The 17,440-nt window shown below is 40.6% G+C and overlaps 1 protein-coding gene and 1 non-coding gene across 2 annotated transcripts in view; both read left to right on the forward strand.

Annotated features, from left to right (window-relative positions):
- The first annotated feature begins 2,795 nt into the window (after positions 1 to 2,795).
- LOC138393534 (small nucleolar RNA SNORA13) lies at positions 2,796 to 2,926 on the forward strand. Its single transcript, XR_011235213.1, has one exon. It is a non-coding gene; the product is annotated as a small nucleolar RNA SNORA13 (small nucleolar RNA).
- Positions 2,927 to 13,077: 10,151 nt separating this feature from the next.
- Positions 13,078 to 17,440, forward strand: part of AHCTF1 (AT-hook containing transcription factor 1) — a 70,465-nt gene continuing 66,102 nt past the window's right edge. The window contains exon 1 of the mRNA XM_069484527.1: positions 13,078 to 13,090. The gene's annotated coding sequence lies outside the window, so the exon portion shown is untranslated. The remainder of the gene's footprint in view (positions 13,091 to 17,440) is intronic.

Raw genomic sequence — 17,440 nt, forward strand, 5'->3', positions numbered from 1 at the left:
GAATGGCTTCCCATTTTTCCCGAGTACATAAGCTACTTCATAAGTTGCAATTCAATCCACGACAGAGACCAAGAGTCCAAGACCAAGGGCTTGGGGTGACCGATAGGGTGACTAAATGAGCACACATACTGAGGATGTCTTAGTGCCTCCATTTGAGGGCAACTGTATGACAATATTTCAATTGCATAAAAAGCACAATATTCCTACAATATGAACTGCGCCCATTCTGTAGGAGGAGGGTAATTAGGTCAAATCCTTGGTTTATTACTAACTATATATTGTTTGGTAGTAAACAAGGGGACGTGGATTTGGAGAAATAGGTATACCTGTTTAATCTTTTTCAATTTGGAGTAATCATAGAATAGCTATGTCTTCTTGAGTATTTGCTAGGTGCCAAGTACTGTTTTAAGTGCAATACACATGTTAACTCATTTCATTCTCACAATAATCCTAGCAGGATAAAACTATTGTCTTTTTGCATTTTGCAAATGAGGAAACTGAGACATAGAGTGGGTGAGTGAATTGCCCAAAGCTACTTGACTAGGAAGAGCAATAAAATGTTGATAAGCTTTACAGATCCCTGTAATTTTCATGTTTCTGTATTGGGTACATTACTTTTAAAGGATTCTGCATAATCACAAAGGATGGCAAATCTGAATCTTTTCAGCAATTATTTTTAAACCAGTCAAGAGCCCATCCTAATTATATATTCAAGCATTGTCCATGGTAATAAGCACACACTAACTTTGCTTTCTCCTAAAGCAGCCCAGATAACAAAATTAGGCAAAAGCAGGAGGTGATCAGATAAGAGTGGGGAGCCAGATTCTCCTTTTAATCCAAAGAACATTTCATGAGTTACATCAATTCACCCATTTGGCTTTCGGTAGCTGAAACCTAGCTAAAGTGTATGACTTTAGTACAGTAAGATTTTATTTTGTAAAATGGGGAAAACAACCACTTTAAAAATAATAAAATATCATCTCTTCCGTGGCATAAGATAAAGTAAGAAATATTACTTAAGCAGTAAATTCTGAAGCTGAATTAATTCCCCATACCTTTCACTGCTATAAAATGTCACTTTTCTAGATACATATTTAAAGACACACACAGTTGCTAGTAGGCAATTGATGGTTATACTATATAACACAGTAGTAATTAGTCTTTTCCATTTGTTTGCAATGTGAAAAAAGTAATATATCAAAAATTCACAGTGACCACAAACTCAATAGCAAGAAGGCACAGGAAAGTAAGGGACTTTTGAGGAGGAGGAAGGGATCAGTTACTTTAGGGAACTTGTAAGAATGAGAACGTTCAGCTCAGTCAGGAAGGAAAGCCCAGGGTTCAAGAGACAGAGCTCTTTAGGAGACGTCAGTGTCACTAAACCCAACATGGCTGGATTGAGGTGGAATTCCAACCCAGGTCGGACTGCTCTTTCCCAGTGTCACACAATCTTCCCAGGATTCAAGGAATGAGGCGATGGCCTCAGCAAACAACTCTACAAAATCTTCTCCCTCCACAGTTCTTTGCAATAATTTCACAGTGTATACGTTACATTAGAAAAGCAATGACTATTGTAAGTGTTCTATTACAATTCTAGGAGCGTGTGATATTGGTGCATGGCGATTCATTGAGGTGAAAGTGAGACATTAAAATATTGCCCTCTAAAAAATAAAACAAACGAAGTCTGCACATATCATGGATAGACTTGACCATCCGTGAGAGTGACTCAGGGGACTGCATGAATCAATGTGTGGCGGAGAAGTGTGGAAACACCCAATATGCTACCCACAGTGACCTGGCAACAATCACAGGGAGACAAGCCCGACTGTAATTTCATCAGCAAAAATCCAATCTGCTGTACCGGGCCCTGTGTGGACTGACCTTGTGCTCAGAATGGCAGCGCCAAGCCTAGGGTGGGAAAGGAAGTCAGACACCAGCGTTGGCTGTGTTTACCCAGCACAGATTGTTCTCCGTCGAGAGGCAATTGTGAGTCATCAGGCTTTCCAGACCTGGATGAAATATCTCTCAAAACTATCCCCTCAAGCCAGGCACAGTGGCGCATGCCTGTGGTCCCAGCCATTCTTGAGGCTGGGGTGGGAGGATCGCTTGAGCCCAGGAGTTCGAGGCTGCAGCGAGCTGTGATCACACCACTGCACTGCAGCCTGGGCAACGTGGCAAAACAACAAAAAAAAAAGCAACAACCACAAAAAACCTATCCTGCCTTTTATACTTTGGTTTCATGTTCACCAAGCAGGATTTTGATCACTCAGTTTCCCATGTACCTCACTGCCAGGAAAGTGGATCGGGCATGCAGAGATCCTTGTCAAGGCAAAGAGACAGCCACTATTATTAAGATTAATCAATATATTAGAATTGCGGGTTATATATGAACTTCTTACGAATGTGGTTTCCACAAGTCAGTCTCCTTGCGACAGATGAGCTCTAGGACTCCTGGCACGGCCAGGTTTCCTCCGACACTAAGACTGGACCCAGGTGTATGGCTCTGCTGCCCTGAGAGGGCCTGTCTGGGCTGCCAGACGCCATCTTTCTCATCACCTCTCCTTGCAACCTTCACCAACAAGCATAACTGTTGATTGGCCATATAAAATTCCAGGTACTCAGACAAGGAGAAAACTTAGTTTTTGAAACTCGTCAAATAAATTATATGTTTACAAAACAAAAAATAAAAATAAATCCAGGAAATAAGTAAAAGTCCAAGAGGGTAAGAATTTTTTCAGAAGGCTAAAAATGAGTAAGGAATCAGATGGCATAAGAATTGAGAAAATAGTATTAATAGCTTTGTGTTGCCCGTTCACTTTCAAAACTAGTGAATGTGATATCAAAAATGCGTAAATTAAAAGCTTTCCAGCCTTTTCCTGTCCTTAAATTTGGTATCTTTGGTGTAGAAGCTGCATATGTAACAGTTTAAAAAAAAAAAAAACAACTGAGAAAGGCTGGGTGTGGTGGCTCATGTCTATAATCCTAGCACTTTGGGAGGCTGAGGCGGGAGGATGGCTTGAGGCCAGGAGTTCAAGACCAGTCTGGGCAACATAGTGAGACCCTGTCTCTACAAAAAAATTTAAAAATTAGCTGGGCGTGGTAGTACATGGCTGTAGCCCCAGCTACGCGGGGGGCTGAGGCAGGAGGATCGCTTGAGCACAGGAGTTTGAGGTTGCAGTGAGCTATGATGACACCACTGAGCTCTAGCCTGGGCAACAGAGCAAGCCCTATCTCTAAAAAAAAAAATTGAGAAAATAATAGGGACTGTATGGTCCAGAAAAGTGGCAAAAAGCAAGAACAAGCAAAGGCTTTGGAAGAGAATGAAAGTAAAACCACGCTGTGGGGAGAGAGATAGAAATTTTCATGGTGCAGATGGGAGGTACTCTGTCCTATAGTGATAGGTGGGCCCAGGAAAAATCAGGAAGCAATCAGGGTGGTCAGTGTGAACAAAATCTGGGCTGGGGAGTGGGGATTAGGAAGAACAAAAGGCTAAAATGCAGTGACAGGAGTGTGATGGCCTCACAGGTATGGAGGGTTTAGCATTTTCATTGCTCGCTCTTTTAGAGGAAAGATAATGAGCTGAATTTTTTTTTAACGCTAAAACCTGCCATATTTATGAAACTATTTTACAGCTTTAGATTACTGGCATCTTTTTGCCATCATAAACTTCTCAGGGCACCAAGAATTTGAAATGGCGACAGACAGGAAGACTTCTCTGACTGAAACAAGTCTCCGATCAGAAACTGTTTACACCCCGGCACAAACCATATCCCAAAGAGCTACTCGGTGAGAACCTTGAGCTGCTTTGAACAGAGTCCAGCAGAGGTTCTGCCGCTGCTTGAACACAGTGCCTGGATTTTGTGCTTTGAGAGGTGAATCTCCACCAGGTCCAACCTCGCTGAAACAGTGTGAGTTCCAAATTAAAACACACGTCTCACGGAATCTATTTCTAATGGACGTTTAAGGGAAATTCCCTTGTTCATTTTTATTGATATCTCTGTATCTTTTTTCCTTCCGTTTTGTTGTCCTAACTCCATGAGTAGAAGAGGAAATGTATTCATTCATTTTAAAAAAAATGTAGGAAAAAAAAAAAAAGAAACCAAATAAAAAAGAAAAACAAAGGGGGGGGAGGAAGAAAAAATGAATACCTACTATATGCTAGCTATTTTGCTGAGTGTTGGGGAAAAGAAGATGGCAAAGGCATTGTTTTTTGTCCTAACAAAGCTCATAGTGTAGTCAGGGAGATAATTTATAAAAGGTAATTAGAATACAGTGTGATAAATGCTGTAACAAATCCTTTTCCCCTTTCCCATTTCACGGCATCAGGCTTTTCGACTATGTGCAAACAGTACATCGTTCATTAACTTTCTTTGTCTGGAGTGCCCCTTCTATTAACTCGGTGCCAATACATCAGATAATAGCAGCAATTATAGTGTAAGATATTTTTTTCTTGTTCATTAAGCTGGAAATGTTTTGTTTCTCTTTCACGTCTAAACTGTGTTTTGTTTCCTGTCTAATTATCCATGTTGATGTTTTCAAGTGGGCAGAAGAATAGATTTTATTTATTTTGTTTGCAATTGTGTCATAAGGGTAATTTGTTTTCTTCTAGAGAAGCGTATGAGAGACGGGACTTAGGAACACTAGTGGCTGGCTGTCTAGGGTTGCCAGAAACTGCATATGACTGAGCAAAAATCTTCGCATTGAAACAAGTTGGATTAGGTAATTTTAAAGGCTCGTTTTGCTCTCATAATCTACATTAGGTGGGCGAACAGTCAAAATCAATGACCAGCAGCATAAAAGGAAAATCATAATACAGCGAATTTATGTAGAAAATTTCATCCAAAACAAGGGAGAAATATATTCCATGCTATCACATGTTGTTCTTATTTATATAGCTTAAATAAGTCATCTGACGTCCAACAAAGAGTTGGCAATAGCAAATATTTGATAGCAGTTCAAAATCTTTTTTGTCCAAATTCAGTGCTTTTCATGTTTCAGTACTCTGTTTCCCAAAGTGTTTCATGTATTCAAGGTAAGTCTCAGGAGAATACTGCTTTTAAATCGTGTGCTAAAGGGGTCGACTCTGTGGCATTTGTGTTACGAGTCTGGTCTAGCATAGGACATCGTTCACTCCAGCTGTTCCTGGCCTATCTGCCACTGATGGTCTGGAGGGAGGTGAAGGTCAACATGAAATTGGGAGATAGCGTTTCAGATCTCCTCCTCTCCAGGAGCTCGACAGTGTGCAGGTTTGAAGTGTGCGTCAAAAAATACCAAAGGAGGGAAATGATTCTAATTCAATAACGTTAACAAAGGCACTTAGTTTTTAGGGACGCTGCTTTGCAACTGCCAGTGAATGGCTTCTCGAGATTGATTCTGTGTAACAAATGGTTTCCACATCAGCTGGAACTGTACCCAAATCTGCCAAAATTGTTTTTCACGCATCATTTTGTCCTTTAATGTTGCGGTCCCCAACCCCTGGGCCTTGGGATGGTACCAGTCGGTGGCCTGTTAGGAACCCAGCTGCTCAGCAGGAGGGGAGCAGTAGGAAGCAAGCAAAGCTTCATCTGTACTTACGGCCACTCCGCATTGCTGGCATCCCCTCATGAGCTCCACCTCCTTTCAGATCAGCAGCGACATTAGATTCTTGAGTTATGGTGAATTGTATAGTTATTTGATTACATATTATAATGTAATAATAAAAATAAAGTGCATAATAAATATAAAGTGCTTGAATCATTCTGAACCCCCCCTCCCCACCCCCATCTATGGAAAAATTGTCTTCCGTGAAACCAGTCCCTGGTGCCAAAAAGGCTGGGGACTGCTGCTTTAACGTTCCTGCAGCCTGACTCCATCTGAGACTCCATCTAAATCTTACAGAGTTAGAGGGACTCTTTGAAGCCTTCATGATCATCAAATTAAAAGACTCTTGATCTTCTTTTCTAATCTTTGAATGCTGTAACTCAAAGGGAATAATTCTTACACTATGGTTCTGTTGTGTCCATCTCCATTCCCCTTTTTTGGAGATTAGGGTTTTCTACTGTCTACTCTGCTGGGCTGAAATCTCCAGGCTTATTGCCTATTGATTTACCAAGCATCTGTTTTCCAAAAGCTGCTCCACTGAAGAGGCAACTTACACTTGTCTGAGATAGAGTTAAATGATGGCACAATTGATTGGTGTGTCAAGCATCCAGAGTTATGTACAAACCTCCTTATGTTACAAAACATAGGTGGATACAAAAATGTAAGTGCTGTGGGAATGTGCGTAGCAAGGGTATGTTTTGTTATTTACTCTTTTAACCAAAGCACCTTATTATATAGTTAATATTGAAATGTGCCAAGTGTTTTAAACTTTCAGGGTCATAATCTGTGACAAAGGTATTGAAGGGTAGTTCCCTAACTTTAAATTAGACCCTTTAAATTAAGAGAATTCAGAATCATATGAACAACAGAAATCTGAGAGATGATTACAGACCTGTCATTTGAAAACATTCTGAACATCAAGGTGGCAGGCCTTCTTTAAAAGCAACTTTTGTCCAACTGATGGGAAATGAGTTTGTGACCCAACTAATTCTAGTAAATAAATGGCCTAACCAAAATTAGAATGTGAGACTAGAACATTCCTATGACTTACCAAGTGTTCATTATAATTACCAGTAAGACACTGAAGAAATAAATGATTTTATTCTTTTTTTTTTTCTTAACGAAGGGGTGGGGAGTTGTGAGGGTTGTGATGAGGGGTACTCAATTTCCTTGTTTGTTTTTGTTGAGACAGTCTCACTCTGCCGCCTTGGATAGAGTGCAGTGGCGTCATTGTAGCTTGCTGCAATCTCCAACTCCTGAACTCCAAGCAATCCTCCAGCCTCAGCCTCCTGGGTAGCTGGGACTGCAGGTGTGAGCTGCAATACCTAGCTGGGTTTTTTCTTTCTTTCTTTTTTTTTTTTTTTTTGGTAGAGACGGGGTGTCACTTTTGCTCAGGCTAGCTGAACTTCTGTGCTCAAAAGAACCTCCCACCTTGGCCTCCCTTGATTTTAAAGTCACCTTTTAAAAAATATTTCAAACAAAAAGTAATTTTTTCACTTAATTATGTTGTCTTGATAGCACTGATGAGGGACACAGATACGAGTCTTATTAAGCTTTGTATCCCAGTGACTTGAATAATGCCAAGCCCATTGAAAGCATTCAATAAACATTTGATAAATGAACAAATGAGTGAACGATAGGAAAATGAAACAAAATAAAATTATAGTAAAAAATACTACCTGACAATCATGATTTAGAATTTTAAATATATAATTGTGGTTTCATTAAAGTTCTTTATTGTTTTCTTCACTACAATTATGTGGTCTGCTAATAAATAATTTATTAATACTTCTAAACCCTAAAGATCGTCTACATTTAAACTTATTTTCAGGAGATGAGTGCTTTAAAATATACTGAATTGTATTCTGTATATTCCATTGCTGGCTCTCCATTTAGGGCATCCCAGTTAACATCTTGTTTTAATTTTCACAAAGATCACACGGTGTAAAATTGAGACTACATCACCCACACTTTAATCAAATCCAACAAATCTAGCTGAAGTTTATTAAAGAACCACACAGAGGACCCAAAAAGGAATATAGATCAGAGGCAAACCCAAACCAAAACAAAACAAACTCTGCACACACAGCTTACAGTTTAAACCATACAGAGATATTGTTTTGATTAACAATTTTAAATGCTTTGAAAACCTAAAACGCCAAAGTCAACATAGGATGTGCAAGCTCAATGAGATTATATGTTCTCTAAACAAAATAAGGCTGAGAATCCACCTAATAAACTTGGCACAAAGCATTTGCTGAAATACGTGACCTATTCCCACAAGGGGCCATCAAACTTGACCGTTCTCATTTCCATCACTTTCTACTGCAGAGCAACTTTTCTTACCTGGGTTTCCTTGGAGGCAGGGGGCTTCAGGCAAGTGAAAGATTTGCAACTCATGGGCAATATTTGCAATACCATTGACAAAAAGAAGCATGTCCTCTGGACTCTAACATAACAATGCTCTAAGGCAAGCATGAGTCTTGAGGTAAAGGTTGAAGATAAAATGCAACGATATGTAAGGACACAGCCTGCAGATGGCAAGCACAGTACAGTTATCTGCCCTGTAACTATGTTTCGGTCACCAACAAACCACAAATACAATGGTGGTCAGTGATGTAGCTGTTGTAATGCCATAGCACAATTACTTTATTTCTTTAGATATTTAGTGTAGCCTAAGCATACAGTGTTTATAAAGTCTACAGTAGGGTACAGTAATGAGCCAGAACTTCATAGTCACCCACTGCTCACTCACTGACTCACCCAGAGTCACTTCCAGTCCTATTCGTGGTAAGTGCCCTAAATAGGTGTACAATTTTTTCTTTTATATCCTGGTTTTACTGTACTTTTTCTATGTTTATATATGTCTAGATGCATGAATAGTTACCATTGTGTTACAATTGCCTACACTATTCAGTACAGTAACACCATGTACAGGTTTGTAGCCCAGGAGCAACAGGCTATACGATGTAGCCTAGGTGTATAGTAGGCTATTCCATCTAGGTTTGTGTGAGTGCACTCAATGAAATTGTCTGATGACTCATTTCTTATAATAATATATCCACATTGTTAAGCAACACATGTCTGTATTTCAGTGTCTGTCATTAGTGGTGTTCTTTGGGGTTAAGGAAAAGAGAAATCAGAACTGGATGGTTTTAGCTAAAATACACAGATTTCTAAAAGTAACTTTGGGAGGCTGAGTGTGGTGGCTCATGCCTATAATCCCAGTACTTTGGGAGGCCAGGGTGGGAGGATTGCTTGAGGCTAGGAGTTAGAGACCAGCCTGGGCAACATAGTAAGACTCCCGTCTCTACAAAAAAATAAAAATAAAAAAATTAGCCCAGTATGGCGGTGAACGCCTGTAGTCCTAGGTACTTGGGAGGCTGAGGTGGGAGGATCTCTTGAGTCCTAAAGTTCAAGACTACAGTGAGCTATGATCACACACTCCAGCCTGGGCAACAGAGTGAGACTTTTTTTTTTTTTTAAGGCATATAACAACAACAAAAAAGCATATAACATTCTTTTTGTCTCTCTTTGAGAGAAGAAGATATGAAAGAAAGGGAGAGGTAGAGAGAGGAAAAAATTTTAAGAAGAGATTAATTGTGGTACTGTGTGTATGACAAATATTACCAGTACCTGGAGAAAGAAAGAAAACTTGTGTCTTTTGGGGGTTAACAAAAAGCATGACAAACAATATTTTAAGTGCATAAAGACTATACTTTAATGACAGAAATAGATTTAAAGTTTTAAATAAAAATGTTTATTATTACTTTTCTTCTTTAAAAACTGTAGATTTGATTTAATGTTGAATGGTAGCAGAATATGCCACCCCAAAATATGCCACTTTGGCATGAAGATTATTTTGAGCTAAAGGCACTTGAGAAACAGCAGATACAAAAGGGTCAATCTGTCCTCCCTGTACCAGGAGAGGTGACATTCTTGTCACCAGGGATGGAGAGTCAAGGCTGAGAAAAATCTGTACAGACCTTGTTAAAATAACTCTTATCTTCCTTTAGCCTTCCCATACACTTTAGTGACTTTTCCAGAATCACCGCTGTTTGTTCAACCTACTATATAAGCATTTAGGTTTTGCCACTTCTTTGGGTCTTCATGTTCCTATGGGGGCTCCCACGAACCTGTAAAAATCTGTATACTTTTCTCCTATTAATCTCACTTATGTCAATTTAATTCTCAAACCCAGCCAGAGACCCTAAGAGTATAGAGGTAAAGTTTTGCCTCCCCTACAATGTCTGTTTTTTAAAGAAAACAAACAAAATCCATCCCAAAATATTTGTGGCAAATCATTTGACAATTCATTTCCCCACCTATAAAATGAGGTGTTTGGTTTAGAATATCTCCACAGTCCCTTTTAATCTAATATTGTATATTTTGCTTTGAATAGTGTAATTGATAAGTATTTACTCATTCACTAAACAATTATTTTAGTAATTATTCATGTGCTAGCCACTATGCCATTATTGGAAATGTAGTGGGGAACAAGAAAAATATGACTCTTTGTTCACCTAGTTTATTGTCAATTGGAGAAATCAGCAGGGGGAACTCTTGCCATAACCAATAATCTCTACAAAAATGATGAAAATGTAGCTGTTAGGACAAAGAGAATTGTCTCTATGAGACAGACTAGCTCCATTTTTCTTGTTGTTATTAAAGAAAATTAATGAAGCTTTTCTCATTACTTTGTGAAACAAATGGAGATCTAATTCAGAACATCTCAATGAGGCTCTAAATTGTCTGAAAATCAGATAGCTGTCAGTAACAGATGCTGGGATGGTATTAAAATATTGCCTAGAGTAAAACATTTCAAATGGAAGTATGAGGGGCTGTACTATTAATAGTTATTATCATTATCTAGGCCTTTTATCAATATAACTTGTGACAATATAGGTGAAAAGGGAATGAGGTTCTGAGCTAGGCACATACTTCCCTTTAATTTTTGCAACAACTTTGCAAAGGAAGTAACATTATCTTTTCTTCTTCGCTGAGAAAATAGGCTCAGAAAGTGAAGTAATTTGAATAAAGTCATACTGCTAGAAAGTGGTGAAAAGCATTAAAACCCTAGATTGTCAGTTTCAAATGATCACATTCTTTTCACTACACTATGCTTCTTCCAGTAAGAGAAAGCTTTGAACTTGTGTTTACCAAAGCCTATTCTTTGGAACACTAATGAGACAAGATGTTCCACAAGCATAAATGAATGCCATGGTCAAACAACTTTGGGAAATGCTAAGCATTTTAAAGGCAGTGAAGTATTACATTAAAAAAATATTTAATTTTATTTAACCAGCTTTTCCCCAAACTCATTTGACTACTAAACCCAGATGTTTTTTCATTTAATTCTTGCTGATATCTCTTGAAATGAATTAAAATAATCTGGCATATGCTTAGTTAAATGACTGAAAGGAAAAAGGGTTAAACAAGAGCTTTAAGTTAGAAATTCAGTTTGCAAAGCAACTAAAATAAAGAAAACTAGCAGGTATGAGGGAAGCATTTTAGAAAGATACAGTCTGTGCTCCCAGTGTAGCTGAGAGATGGGGATGGTGGGTGGATGGAGAGTCAGAGGCAAAAAGGGAAATAGACATGAAATAATACAGACAGCATATTTTCAGCACAAATTTTAAGTGATTCCTGTGGGCTGAAGTTGAAGGGAAGATTTGGGAGAGAAAAGAGGCTTGAGTTGGCTCCTGAGGGATGTGAAGATTTAGGGGGAGAAGAGGCCAGGAGACATTGAAAGGTAAGACACGTTTGGAGGAAAGTAAAGAATGATTCTTAGAAACTATGTAGGGAAATAAAATAGGACAGGTAGGGTTGGTCTAGATTATAGACAATCATACAGAAATCAATGAGGGAAGAAAGAGTTAAAAAAAATCATGTAGAAGGTCAATTAATTTGGATAATAAGTGTGATTGAGAAGATTTTTGAATTTTACAACTGGAAGGGCTCTTGGAGCAAAAGTAATAATGTCTGTCGAATGAAACAGTCAATCCTCTAATCCAGTACCCCTTGCTCTACAGACCTGACAACTGAGGCCCACAAAGGTCACTTGATTTTCCTAATGTCACACAGCTCACTAGCAGCACCTACGTAATCCTAACACTTGGGGAGGCTAAGGTGGGAGGATCTCTTGAGACCAGGAGTTTGAGGCCAGCCTGGGCAACATAGAGATCCTGTCTCTAAAAAAACAATAAATAAGTAAATTAAAAAAGTTTTTTAAAAGCATATGGGAAAGGGTAACAGAAGAACGTTTCTTATAAAAGAGCGTCCGTCCTGTTAGAATCCCCATTGTACCTCATGTTATAATAATCCTTTTATTGACTATTAATACTTAATATTAGGGGCACATTCCCTATCTGTTTGAAACGTGTTTGGTGCTGGGACTAGCTTCAAAGGAAGACAGTAACAACAAATAAAAGAAATTCCACGGGTCATTCCAAGGATGATCAAAAAGGTAACATTGATTTGGGGTAAAATTTTGACAAAAAAGATTAGCCTAGGCCGCGTGAGCATCTCTGGCCAAGAAAGCACTCAAGGATATTGAAAAAATATAGGATGGGGGTGGCGGTGGGGGGAAGGGTTTCCCCAGAAGTGTGGGGGCCCCACTTTTGGCTTGAAAAGTCGGAGCACAGAACAAAAAACCCAGACGACAACGTATCTGCCAATGGGGAAAGAGTATCACTCGGCCGCCAGTGAGCAGGGCCAGGAGATGATGTGACCGCTCCTCCTACTTCAAGATAGTCGCTCTGCAGTCGCGGAGGCGGCTAGTCACGCCCAGCGCGACCTCAAGAGAGGACTACAGCTCCCGACTCCATACCGGGCGCGCGGGCTGGGCCGCCGGAGTGGGTTCACGCGCAAGGCACTGTGGGATTCGTAGTCTTTCTCCCTCTCAGCTCATGGTTGGGGGAAACCCTATTTTATGCAAATGATCTGCCCTTCCCAGCCTTGCTTCCCATGGCTCCCTTTCCCTCCCCCCACCTTCTTTCACGGAGAGTTTGAAAATTCCCGCGGAGCCGGCGCCCGAGCCCGGAACCCTCGCGAGAACTGAGGTCTTTGCGGCCGCGATCTCCCTTCCTTGTCCCCTCCCTCTCCGCCCTCTCCCCTCCCCTCCGGGGCGTGTGGGACTCGGTCTGTCTGCTCAGGGTAATGCGCACAGGGGAGACGGCGCTGTCCGAGGCGAGCAGGCGGCGTCTCAAGGGGGAGGACCCAGGACCGCGGCGGGGGCAGAGGCTGCGTTTTAACCGCTGAGCGGTCTGCAGCCGGCGAAGACATTCTCGAGGGTGGGCGGCGGTGTGCATCCGAGGCGGCCCGGGAGGTCGCGGGCGGAGGCCGGCGAGCAGAGAAGCGGCTTCAGCGGGGCGGAGGCGGGCTGAGCGCAGCCTGCGGCGGCCGTGTCTCCCGGGAGATGCTGTGACGGACCCGCGCGGGAGGAGCTCGTGCCCCGCTTCGCGCCCCACAGGACTCGGCCCGCGGCGGCGCCGTCACCCGCCCTTGTCAGGTAGGGGGAAGGGAAGGAGGGCGGTTGGGCCCGCGCGGCGGAGGGCGGAGGGCAGGTCGGTGCGGCCTGGGCCCCGAGCGGCGGCCCGGCTTCTCCCGCCGCGCCTCGCGCTCGGGGCCCTCCCCGCTCGGGGCCTAGGCCGGCCGTTTGGCTGCCTAGCGAACGGCGGCCGCCGGGCTAGCGGATCGGGCTCGAGGGGGCGAGCGCGGGCGACCGCCGGTTCGGCACGCGCCGGGCTCCGGGGGAGCGTTATGTAACCGTATTCGCGTTGAAGCGGCTGCACATGGCGAGCGAGAAGCGCGCCGGCGCTCACCTCCCGAGCGAGGAGCCGGGTCCCCTCCCGCCTTGGACCTCGACTCTTCCCCTTTGGTGCTCTGCGATGCGGCTGAAAGCTTCCAGGGCCTGCCCCTGGGGCGCACTGAGCCCATCCTGCGTTATCATGGGTTCCACTTGCTCCTGGGCCTGGCCGGGGTGAGTCCGAGGCGGGGAAGTGCGACTCCCGGTTAGAAACGTGCGGCACAATTTCAGCGAATGGGTCGGATAAAGGAGATTTAAAATAACAATACATCTTGGAGTGGGGATTCCTTTGCCTCATTTGTACCCACCTGGGAAGTTGGGGATAATTACTTTTGCCCCTGACTTTTTTTAAATTTTTTTTTTACTTTTGAGGGGTAGGTTAATTTTGTTGTTAAAGCCAACGAGGTTCAGACTGGCTGCGTATAGTTAGATGAGCGCTATTCTTATTTGTATAAATAATAAGTTGGAGAAATTTTTTGGAGAACCGCGTTCTTTAGAACAAAACACAGGTTTTTTGGAAACTCTAAACTTCACTTTATCCAAAATATCCTAAAGAGCTTATGGATTATAAGAACCGTCCTTTGTGAGCTTCACTGATAGGTTCAGTGACGAGAGAAGAAAATAGGGCGGGCAGGGCGGGTTTACTTATTTCGGAAGATTTCACCAAGGATGACAAGCTCAGTTATATTTAATAACTTTAAGGGTGAGTGCTATGGGACGCCTACATTCTCTCTCTACTGTAATTTTTCAATAACGTAGTGCCCAAGTGTCACCAGTTCACAAACAACAACTGATTTTTTTTAATTTAAAAGATTGTTATGCAGCAATTTTGGGAAAGACATCACGATTTAAGGAAATAAAACATTGTTTCTTTCGCTTCCGATCACGAACATTTTCAGGGACTCCTTGTTTTTTTGTTTTTTTCTTTATCAGAAATGAAGTGTTATTTCTGTAGGTTAGCTCAAAGGTCTCTACAATAAGTATTCTGTCTGGCCTCATCTGTTCACAAATTTTATGCTTCAGCTATTCCAGAACCATCACCAATCCTGGGCCCATTCTCTTGAAGAAATGTTGTACTTTAATGTTTCTTTGCTCATGTTAAGCTTGGATGCTATCTTACCTTTTTCAAATTCTCAAATTTCAAATCCTGCTGCTACCTGCCATCTTTTCTCTGTACTCCTTCACATCTCTTTATCCTGCTTTTTCCCAGAGCTCTCATAGCATATGTACCTGTATTGTATAATTTATTCTTTGTGTCTGATAGTCTAATGATTGATCATGTATCTCTTCTAGATCGTAAACTCCTTGAGGTCAGGAAGTAGGTCATCTTTCTGCCCTTCCCAACACAATGTTTTAGAAGTATTTAATAGTTGATGATAAATAAATGTTTGAATTAAGTTTGAAAGAACACTGCTAAAAGGCTGGAAGTTTCTGAGTCCACTAGTAGTTTACATTTAAATAATAGCTTTATTTTTTTTATTAGTCAAAAAGAAAAAAAAAGTAAAATTGGATATGGTTTGTAGAAATGTTTACTCAGTGTATGTTGCAATATAATTATTGAACAATTAGATTAGAGTTCTGTTTTCTGTAGTGGAATTCATTTACTTTGGGAATGTGTAATTGACACAGAAAACTGATTTACAGTATTCTGTTTTAATATCTGCCCTAGTAATTTTTTGAATTTTGTTTTGCTTAATACTGAAACAGTGTATATTTAAAAATAAGTTGGGCCCAATATTGAGTCTTTAAAAATTTACTTTAATTTTTTAACATCTGTATTCCATGTCCCTGTTGGTATCCTGCAACACAGTATCCTGCTATCTTAATTTACCACGTGTTTAGAACCTATTAGTTGCAAGACATTGTGAACTTGTGGAATGACCAGGAATAAGATTTGATGATTTTTGGCTTTCTGGAATGCATAGTGTAGCAGAGAAGACAAACACGAGTCATGATTTTTTAAAAATCACGTTTAAGATTGGTTACAGAAAGGTGAAAAGTAGTGAGCTTAGAGATGCAATTACACACCAGGAAGTTAGTCCTTGAATATGGGTGGGACTTTGATGGATGAGGGAACAGCATAAATAAAAGGATGAAAGTGCTAGGCAATGGCAAGCTGGTGAAGGAAGGGATTTGGGGAGACAAAAGTGTAAAGGTAGCCTGGGCCTGTCAGATTGTGGAGGACTTTGATTGCCTGTGGTTAAGGTGTCACTATGTAGCAGGGAGTTACTGAAGGTTTTTGAGGAGGAGAGCGACATAATCCATCTGTGCTTTATCCAGAAGATGAACAGTATTTTCATTCACAGCTAGTAGAATGTTCCTCCTCTGCCTATCTAGACCTTGGAAAGGAGTTGAAACTTTGTAACTTACTTTTTAGAGGTTGCCAATGCTAGCATATTATAAAAGGCTAGGACTCCACTTAATTTTGTATAATACTGAACATAGATGCTTAATGTGTGTTTGTTTTATATGTCTTTATATGAGCTCTTCTTTTAATATAGTTGTTAGACGTTCTTTTCAGTGTGCTTAAATTTGAATTTTTTTGCCCTATAGAGTCAAAGGCTAACTTCTCAATTTGAAAAGCTTTTTTTCATTCCCTGAACACTTTTTTAAACCTCTTTGTGCCAGGAACTAAAGTTTGAAGAGATAAGTACTGCCGTTTTCTAGAAGCTTGGGTGTAGAAGGAAGGAAGATAGAACATAGAAGTACAAGATTACAGGTACTAGTAAGTGGTAGAACTTGGAGTCAATGCCATTTCTGTCTTGATTCAAAGTTTGTGCCCTTTCTAGTACTCTGGATGGAGCCTGTGATTATTGTACAACTTGGTATTTCTCAGACACTAAGGGCTTTGAGAAGTTCTTTTGCTCATTAAAATAGGTATTGATATATTATGGAAGTTTGAGAACACTGCTCTAATTCCATTGGAACTAAATTTCTTTGGCTAAGTAGAAGTCAAATCCGTTTAAATTGCGGGACCCAGAAGTGAATTAAAATTGTTCTCCTAATCCTAAGAAACAATTTAATAAAAGGGGGCGGTGACATGAAGCTAGGGGAACAGTTAGGAGCAATGTACACGGAGGGTAGAGGAAGCTATGGCTTCAGCGTTTTGTGTGTCTAGCAATTTTAGGATATAGTAAGCATTTTAGTGTTGGTTAAATGAATTCAGAAATAGAATGATACACTCCTTGTCCATTGAATGTGGGAGGCAAGAGAAGGGGATCACTAAGAAAGTTGAGCAGCTTTAAGAAGTCAACGTTATGGTCTTTAATTTCTGAGTTCCTAAGGATGGCACTTGATATATTGTTACAGTGTTACCCTTTTGGGAAATAACTTTTAAAATTTTAAAACATAAAATTGGTTTAGCCCATGGTGCATACAGATCTGAGTTCTATTTCTGATGGATTAATGCAATCAATACTTATTTGTGAATTTATTTTGGCATAATGTACCAAAGAATATTATGATAAACCTGCACACTGGTAAATTCAGGATTACAAATGTTTCACAAAACATTCTAGTTCCTTTTATTTTTTTATTAACTATGGGTTTATAGAAATTCAATTTTAAATCCTCCCCTCCCCACCTTTTTTCTCATTTATGATTTAAAAGTTCTCATATCCTGGGATTTGATGAACAAGTCAAAGTGCCATCTCCCACCCTCTAACTTAGGTTATATTTTTTCCCTTGATTTTTTCTTTCTCGACCATTGTTCCCTCTCTCCCCGCGCCTCCAAAAAACTTTTATTTCCATATATCAGTTTTTTACCTCTAATAGCATTTGTATTTTGGGGGGTAGATGCTGAAGCCATTTTTTCCTCAAAAAGTAGTATGGTGTGCTGTACTTCTCAGAATGGTGGCACCAGTGATAGAAAAATGAGGTGAGGTACCTGAAACAACCAGACAGACATCATGTCTGTCCTAGCTGAAGATTTTAGTCTGATTAATGCCCAGTCCGTAGGCATCATCTTCATAGATTATAACTCCCCTTTTTTGTAGTAGAGGGGACTCTTTCATCCATCTATAATTTTCTGTCTCTTATCATATTGAGGAAGGG

This window comes from Eulemur rufifrons, chromosome 11 (genome assembly GCF_041146395.1).
Source record: "Eulemur rufifrons isolate Redbay chromosome 11, OSU_ERuf_1, whole genome shotgun sequence".
Classification (NCBI taxonomy): Eukaryota; Metazoa; Chordata; class Mammalia; order Primates; family Lemuridae; genus Eulemur; species Eulemur rufifrons.